Source organism: Gossypium arboreum, chromosome 3, assembly GCF_025698485.1.
Source record: "Gossypium arboreum isolate Shixiya-1 chromosome 3, ASM2569848v2, whole genome shotgun sequence".
Lineage (NCBI taxonomy): Eukaryota > Viridiplantae > Streptophyta > Magnoliopsida > Malvales > Malvaceae > Gossypium > Gossypium arboreum.
Window position 1 is genome coordinate 15,961,047 of NC_069072.1, and position 9,122 is coordinate 15,970,168.

Sequence of the window (9,122 nt, forward strand, 5' to 3'; positions counted from 1 at the left end):
AAGACGTGCCTGTTCGCCATGCTCTACAAGAAATAGGCTTCGTGAGTGTTGACGATACCGGTGCTATCTCACCGTCCTGTCAGAGTGTGGGCCAAGATGGCATGTAGGTATCGCAGGGACGGGGCGAGGCCCAATGCCTTAGAGCGGCTAGGATCATAGGTGGCCGAGGCAGGGACAAGGTCCTTCTAGCACTTTGAGGGAGAGTAATAGATGTGGTGATGGAGAGTGTCGAGTTCATTGTCCTCCATGAACTCCTCAGAGTACAGCCCTAGTGCAGTTCCAAACTCCAGTACGCTCAACTGGCACACTTGACCACCAAGGTGGAACTGGACCGTTCTAGGATCATCGAAGTTTGTCATGACGACTTGAAGATGGAAGGTTGAGTAGAGTTCCATTGTAAGCTCGAGGTATGTCGGCTCAATGATCTCAAAGAAGAGCCCCTACGATTCAGTTGTCAAGAGGGCTCGGACCGTGTCAGCCATTTGAATTTGTTCAAGTGCTGCCCAGTCAATGCAGCGGCGCACACCTAGGGGTTGGGCCAATAATATCTGAAATAGTTCCCCCTGGGGTCTCAAGGGGAACTGGAGGAAAGGGTGACGGATCTCAACGGTAGGACCCGAGGAGGATGTTGCTCCTTTCCTTTTCTTCGAAGCAGGGATGGTGGTCTTCTTGCCACATGAGGTTGACATAGTATACCTACAATGGTAAGTCAAAATAAAAATAAAATTACTCCCCAACAATAGCATGGAAAAATATGCATGGTAAAACTAATAGAGATATTTCCTAGAAGTCAAGTACGAAAGAACAACTATGCTAAAAGAAATAAACCCAATCAGATAAATTACGTCATTACTATGAAAAGGACTACGAGAATAATGTTAATGGAAATATCTAGTGAATGAATGCATGTGGGTAAGCATGAAATCTATGGAAACAAGAAAAATGGATGAATGCAGCAAAATGTATTGACTAACATGGCAAATTTCTATCATGATAACTATGATTATTTGCTCAAAATACAACAAAATATCATGAAATAAGTAAAAGAATAAAGAAAATAGAGGGAAAAAATGAACAAACGCAAGAGGGAGGAGCTTTGGATCGTCGAAAGTAGTGTTGTAGTCGGCGCATGGGCGTGGTAGGTAGGACGTGTGAAGTTGCAGCGGCTAGGGTTAGGGATTTTGGGGAAGGGGGTGATGAATAGTGTAGGGTTTATATAGATTTTGGGGCACACGGCAGTGGGGCACGCCCGTTTTCCCTAATTTTTGCCTGTGTGTTTCACAATTTTTTAAATTTGGGCGTGTTTGAGACTCGCACATGCCCGTGCTCTTTGGGTGTGTTGGTGCACATGACTGGGTCGCACAACCGTGTCCTACTTTGTTCGCTTCTCCCATGCCCATGTTCCAATACGCACACCCATGTTGTTTTATCAGTCTTGAGCATGGGTGGTGCTCACGGGCGTGTCGCACGCCCGTACTAAATTCCCAGTCTCAACCACGGTTTCTCGACATGGGCGTGTTGCATGTCGTGTTGTTTTGACAGGACATCGCACAGCCATGGCCACTTATCGCATCCCGTGTTTGAGGAAAATTTTGCCCTATTTTCACACGGCCGTGCTCCTCCCGTGGAGTGGGCATGGCCTAAGACACGCCCGTGTGTTTGGCCGTGTGGATTAGAAAACCTGTGTTTCAATGACTCAGTTAGTGATTAGATGTTAAAAACTAAAATTTTAAAAAGGTTAACATCGTTAGTGCTCGAGTTGCCTCCCGAGAAGCGCTTATTTATAGTCTAAGCTCGACTTACCTTTCTGGTACATGGTCATGGTGGTGCGAGGAGTTTACATTCCTCATCCCCGCTATCAATTTTATCAACATAAGGTTTAAGACGAGTACTGTTTACCTTAAAAGTGTCGAATTTGGGATGAATTACCTCGACTGTACCATATGAGAAAATACTGAGTACCATAAGAGGGATTGCTCCGTTAGGTTCAGAAGTGGCAATGCAAGTGTCTGTTGCATCTGGTAGTACTTTGTCTCCAACCTTAAGTTGATTTGGTGCGACATTGATCTCGTCATGGCGTGGTTTTGGTTTATCGTGTGTCCTCGATTTATGTGTCGACCATTCACCTAGTTCCTCGATTTGTAGCCTTCGTTCTTCATAGATAGGTCCTTTGTTATTGCTTGAACATGGCTCATGTAGGTTCTTCGAACTTATTTCCTGCAAAATAGGTTACACCACATGGTCAGTTTTAGTAGAATGATTTATAAAACCACCTTCAATTTTTGATGTGTTACTCGTATTACGAGCTTGAAGGGTGATCGTTTCGTCTCCCACACAAAGTGTGAGTTCACCTGTGCCAACATCAATTATTGTTTTAGCTGTTGCTAAAAAGGGCCTCCCTAAAATTAAAGAAACATTACTATCCTCCTCTATGTCTAGAACAACGAAATCAACTGGGAATATAAATTTGTCAATTTTAACGAGTACATCTTTAATAATCCCCCAGGAAATTTGATTGTTTTATCGGCTAATTGAATACTCATCCTAGTTTGTTTGGGTTTCCCAAGACCTAGTTGCTTAAACATTTTGCAAGGCATAACATTGATACTAGCCCCTAAATCAACCAAAGCATTATTAACATCTAGGCTGCCAATTAAACAGGGAATCGTAAAAATCCCTAGATCTTTTAATTTGTTGGCCAGCTTATACTGTAGTATGGCTGAGCAAATCGCATTTAGCTTCACATGCGACACCTTATCCAACTTCCGCTTATTTGTTAAAAGCTCGTTTAGGAATTTGACTGCGTTTGGCATCTGCGAAAGAGCTTCCATAAATGATAAGTTAATATGTAACTTCTTTAATAATTTTAGTAATTTACCGAATTGTTCATTTGTGTGGTCTTTCCTTGTCGTGTTGGGGTATGGTACACGAGGTTTGTACTCTTTACTTACCGGTTTCTGGTCATTGTGGTCCACTTCACCTTTACCTTTACTTACCACAGTTTCCTGCCTCTGTTCTGGTTTAGGTGCAACTAACCCTTCCTCATCTTGAATGGTAATTGCATTAAGTTGCTCCCTTGGGTTAGATTCAGTGTTACTCGGCAGGCTACCCTGTGGTCGTTCAAATATCAATTTAGTGAGCTGACCTATCTGAGTTTTGAGCCCTTGGATCGACGCTTGTTGATTTTTAAGTGTTGTCTCAGTATTCTAGAAATGAGTTTCTAACACCGAGATGAACTTAGTTAGCATCTCCTAAAGGTTCAACTTTTTCTTTTGCTAGTAAGGTTGTTGTTGGAAGCCTGGAGGTGGTGGTGGTCTCTGATTCCCTTGGCCTCCTCGTGAGAAATTTGGGTGGTTCCTTCATCCTACATTGTAAGTATTACTATAAGGATTATTTTGAGGTCGAGGATTATTACACATGTAATTTAGCTTCTCGTTCTCCATGTTGTGGCCATAGGGTGGGTATTCTGAATTACTTAATCCACCTCCATTTGCTTCGCACTGCATTACTGGGTGAACCTATGAAGAACCAAGAAAATCGTCAATTTTTCTATTCAAAAGTTCTACCTGATTAGAGAGCATGGTAACCAAATCGATGTTTAAAACGCCAGTTGTTTTCGTTGGTTTTGTCCTCATGACTTGCCACTGATAATTATTCAGTTACATCTCTTCTATAAATTCATAAGTATCCTCAGGTGTCTTATTATTGATAGTTCCACCAGCAGCTGCGTCAATATCTGTCTAGTCGAAGGATTCAGGCCATTGTGAAACGTTTGAACCTGTAGCCGGAGTGGTAACCCATGGTGAGGGCACCTTCTCAACAGATCCTTGTATCTCTCCCATGCATCGTAGAGTGTTTCTAAATCCATCTACACAAAAGAGGAGATATCATTACGTAATTTGGCTATTTTAGCTGGCGGAAAATATTTTAATAAAAACTTTTCGATCATTTGTTCCCAAGTAGTGATTGACCCTCATGGTAATGAGTTCAACCACAGTTTAGCCTTATTCCTCAACGAAAAGAGAAACAACCAAAGGCGAATGGCATCATTAGAAATGCCATTGATTTTAAAAGTGTCGTAAAACTTTAAGAAATTTGCCAAGTGAGTGTTGGGATCCTCGTCCTGCAAACCATCAAACTGAACAAACTGTTGGATCATTTGAATGGTGTTAGGTTTCAGTTCAAAATTATTTGCAGCGACAGCAGGCCTAACTATGCTCGATGCAGTTCCTGTTAAAGAAGGTTTAGCATAATCATACATAGTATGTGGAGCAGGATTCTGATTAGCAGCAATTGCAGGAGGTAGCAGATTTTATTGGTTTTCAGCCATCTCCTCGGTTGTGGTTGAAATATTGTCCTATTGCTCTTCCTCAGTGTATCTTAAGCTTCGCCTTATTTCTCTTAGGTTTCTGCGAACTGTGCGATCGATCTCACTATCAAACAGTAATGGTCCTGATGAGTTTCTTCTAGTCATACACTATAGAAACCTGCCAGGAGCGAATAAAACAAGAAAAAAATTAGAAAAGAAAATAAAAATTTAAATTGCAAATAAAGTAAAATGGCTAAAGTAATAAAAATTGAGTGTTCCTAATATCTTAGTTCCCTGGCAACGGCGCTAAAAACTTGATATGTGATATTTGTGACAGGTTTTAAAGATTTATAATTAATCGTTCTTGAAACTAACTATTATCACGATGAAGGCAAGTGTACCTATCGAACAGTAGTATAGCTTTAGCAAGAGCGGATTGTCGAACCCAAAGGAACCAAGAGTACTAGTAATTACTATCTCTTTATTATCTAGCCTAAAATTAAGGGGTTTATTTATCTAAACTAATTCACTAAACTAAGGATGCACAGAGAGAAATTGGGGAAAAGCTTTTGGGAAAACTCGATTGATTAAGACAATACCCAAGGAAAAATCCACCTAGACATCACTTGTTATTTGACTCTGAATCAGATGATTTATTCATTTGACTTGATCCGTAGAAATCCCTAAGTTATTCTAATATCTCTCTCGAGACTAATAACGTCTAACCCTAGGATTAATTGAAATCTCTTTCTAATTAATGCCCTAGTGTTGCATTAACTCGATCTATGGATCCCCTTATTAGGTTTCACCCTAATCTGGCAAAATCTTATCACCTTATCTCTAGGCATGCAATCAACTCCGCTTAATTACGACAAATTTACTCTTAGACATGGTCTTTTTCTCCTCTGAATAAGAGCATTAACTTGAATCAATATCCTGGAATATTAAAACAAGAATTAAGAACACATAATTAAGAACAAGTCAAATATTTTGTCATACAATTCAGATAATAATAACAAGATTTGTCTTAGGTTTCATTCTCCTTAGGTATTTAGGGAGTTTAGTTCATACTTAGGAAAGAAAACATCTCAAAAGAATAAAGATAATAAAACATAAAGAAAACCCAAAACCCCTAAATGGAAATTGAAGGGAGATCTTCAGTCTTGACGATGAATCCGACTTCTGAGATGGATCAATCGGCTTCCCTTGAGTAATTCCTTGCCTCTTACTCTGTGTGTCCATTCTAAGTGCCTCATCACGTGTTTAAATAGGCTTTAGAATGCCTAAGAGCCCTCAAAAGTGGTCTTTTCTAAATAGGACTATACTCGGGCTCGACAGGGACACGCCCGTGTGCGATTGCTCCAGCCCGTGGTCAAGGCTGTTGAATAGGCACGGGCATGTAGTCTACCCGTGTAAGTCATGCTTCGATCCTGCCAAATGGACACGACCGTGTGACACGCCCGTTTGAGGAAGTCCAGGCCCTGTTGATTTCCCATGTGGGTCCATTTTCTCCGTTTTCGGCCCATTTCTCACTCTTTTTACCCTCCTCTGCTCACCTAAATATAAAACATGAAATTAAAGAATTAGGAGCATCGAATTCACCAAATCTAAGGAGAAATCATCCATAAATGTGCTAAGCATGGGATAAAAATATGTATAAATTACGGTTTATCATATTCTAATCTTTACACAAGCACTCAATTAAACAATATTAAAGAAAGAGATATAAAAAAAATAGAATAAAGGAAAAGAGGTGCTTATGGATTTATTGATGAAAGTGTGGCTCCGGAACAATCTCCACTAGTGAGAGTCTCACTTCGGAATAGGATCCTACGATTACAAGAAAGAAAAAAATACCCTAAGTAAAAACTAAGAATGTAATAAAAAACCCTAAATATATTTTCTGTCTCCTTAAAATTGTGTGTTTAAACTATTTACAATGGCCTTTATATAGGTTAAACTTGAAATATTAAAGTGCTTAAATTGTCCTTGAAGTTCTTAGAGTTCAACTAGGACAAATACACCTAATTTCCCTCCAAAACATAATTATCACATGTAGGCCTTTTTTGGGTTACGTAGGGCTTGGTTGCAACACAAGCCGGCGATGTTGCATCCAAGTACAGGGGGTATGTCGCGACATCGAGGGTAGTTTTGCTCCAAAACTTGTATTTCGCTTCTGCCTTCGATGTTGAGACATCAATGTCTTGGTATCACGACATAGGCATCAATTTCAGCCCGAATGTGCATCTTTAACTCCCGACTTAACCTACAAGACCATGTAACCTTATTTAGATATATAAAATGTAATAAAAACTACTTAGAAAGCATAAATTACTAATTTAAATATGAAAACCTAAATGTATACTAAGATGCTTTGATTTAGCTATTAAACAAGCTAAAGCTATATGTAGAAAGAATGTAACTACTAGTGTAATTCATGGCAGATCACTCCCCCACGCTTAACTTGTTACTCGTCCTCCAGCAAAAAGAAGACATATATCGAAAAAAAGAAAAAAATTCAAATATGAAAATGACTTAATTTCTTTCTTTAAACAAGCTAAAGTTATTGAAGATGGATGTAAATAAGAACCTCGCACCTAAACTCCCCCACACTTAACTTTTTGTTTGTCCTCAAGCAAACCAAGTCTAGATATATGGCATGAAATAAGAAGGTGTCCTTTGGATTTTATTACTACTATAAACATGGTTGTCAAATATTAAATAGATAATAATTCTTATTGAACATGTACTTAATATAGATAGTTCGATGCTTTGAAAATTTTTAAAGTAAATTAGGATTAGTTTACATAGTTTCATTACTAACCAATTAGAAATAATTCCCATGACCAAATGTTTAACAATACCAATATTAACATAAATCAAGTAGATATGTAGTAGACACAATCATGTGAATCAAAAACATTCGTTAAATAAAATTGTTAGGAATTTCAGAAGATTATGCATAAAGAATGCTCAAGTCACATTGGTCTTCTAGGCTTGTAATGTTCTAAGGCTTAGGACGGTATAAGTTCAAAAAAAAAATATGGCTCAAAATGGTTCAAGCACTAGAAATAGTTAGGCACATGACATTGTTCTTTCTCTTCCCCCTAAACGTCCCATCCAATCTCACTGCCTTTTGTCTCCCTCTCTCACCTACATTATCTCTCCATGTGGGAAGATAAAATATAATATTAGCAACTATGGTCTGCTTAACGAGTTTTGGTGCATTGATGACTGAGTTTTCTCACTTTTGTCACTTTTTATTTAGTCACTTGACTTTTTACTTTTTTCTCAATCACAGTGCTTTTGTTCGATACTTTTTCCACTCATTCTTTTTTTTTACTTTAGACTTTTTTTGGATTTTTTTCCACACGTTTTTCCCTACTTATAATCACAGTATCACATTTTTTTGAACCACTGTAAGGTATCTATCTAAACCCTCAATATCTATGGTCTAATGTCTATTTTGTAATGTATTAAAGGACCAAAGATAAGGAAAAGTTCAAGTTTTATGTGTGGTCTTTGGGTTTCAATTTTTTTGTTCATAAAAAATAATTAGGCTCAAATAAGGAGACTAGGGATTTATAGCATTAAGGTATGGTCATTTGAGAACTGGCTATTCAAACAATGCCTTAGGTCATCCTTAAGCATCCCACTATACACAATTTCTTTCATGCTTCAAATTATACCGAATGATTAATAATCAAATCAAGCATTCATGTCTCTAGGATTATCTAAAAGACGTACATCTCATATGGCATCATCAAACATTCTTACTTAGGTACTTCTAATCTATTATGCAATTTAACTAAGTAACCTAATCAATTCCCCTTAAAAAATAATCAAATTATCTCATATCAATAAAAAACTTCATGCTTGACAAAAATTATTACATGCTTCATTATTTTCAACCACTATTCAAAGTGTTAATATAATCCAAGAATCATGCAAAAAAACAATAATATTTTTTTTTTATGAATAATCAACTAAAGCAAAGTAAACACATAAACTAATCTTCTGCACTTTCCCCCCACACTTTAAAACATACATTGCCCTTAACGAAATATAATTAAAGTGTAAATAAGAAAACTTCCCTAAGTAGGCTGGATCCTTGTTGTTATGATAATATCAAGATTTGTGTGCTCCAAAAGGATGAAAAAAGTACCTAAAAAACTATACTATGACAAGAAAAAAATGCTACGACAAAAAATATGAAATATAGTATAAAATAAAAATAAGACGAAAAAGAAGAAGTGATGATAATGGATGACAGAATGTCTAAAAATAGTCAAATGAACTTGAACCTTCAATGTTGCACAGTGCATTCTATCTAGGATGTCGCGACATTAGGGTGCAATGTTACGACATCAAGCCCTTTTCTAGCTTCTTTGATTTCTTTTTTTTTTTTTAGTTCTGTCATTACATGGTATCTACACCTATTGTAGGAAAACTAAACACAACAAATATTAATAAAAATAAAATAAATGAATAAAAAAATAAAAGTAAAAACAAAAATAAAACAAATTTTAAAACAAAATTTAAAACAGGGAATAAACGTTCTTTAAAAACTTGGACAATCCGTGTGCCACCATAGAAGAATTTTCAGCTAGTTCTCGACACTTTGATCTATCATTTGTTCCTCTGTTGATGTATATGAACTAGCCTCTCCAGTCGATTCCATTGATATTTCCTTGTTTTCAACCATCACAACATCCACATTACGAGCCATTTGATATCAAATTTGAGCCAACCCCAAATTATTTTCAAGGGTATTATTACGTCGAGCTTCCTCCTCTCCATGTTGTGTGTGGTT

At 37.5% G+C, this 9,122-nt stretch overlaps 1 non-coding gene across 1 annotated transcript; it reads left to right on the plus strand.

Moving 5' to 3' along the window:
* Window positions 1-3,794: 3,794 nt before the first annotated feature.
* On the plus strand, window positions 3,795-3,901 carry LOC128291364 (small nucleolar RNA R71). The gene has a single exon (XR_008281140.1). It is a non-coding gene; the product is annotated as a small nucleolar RNA R71 (small nucleolar RNA).
* The last annotated feature ends 5,221 nt before the right edge of the window (window positions 3,902-9,122 follow it).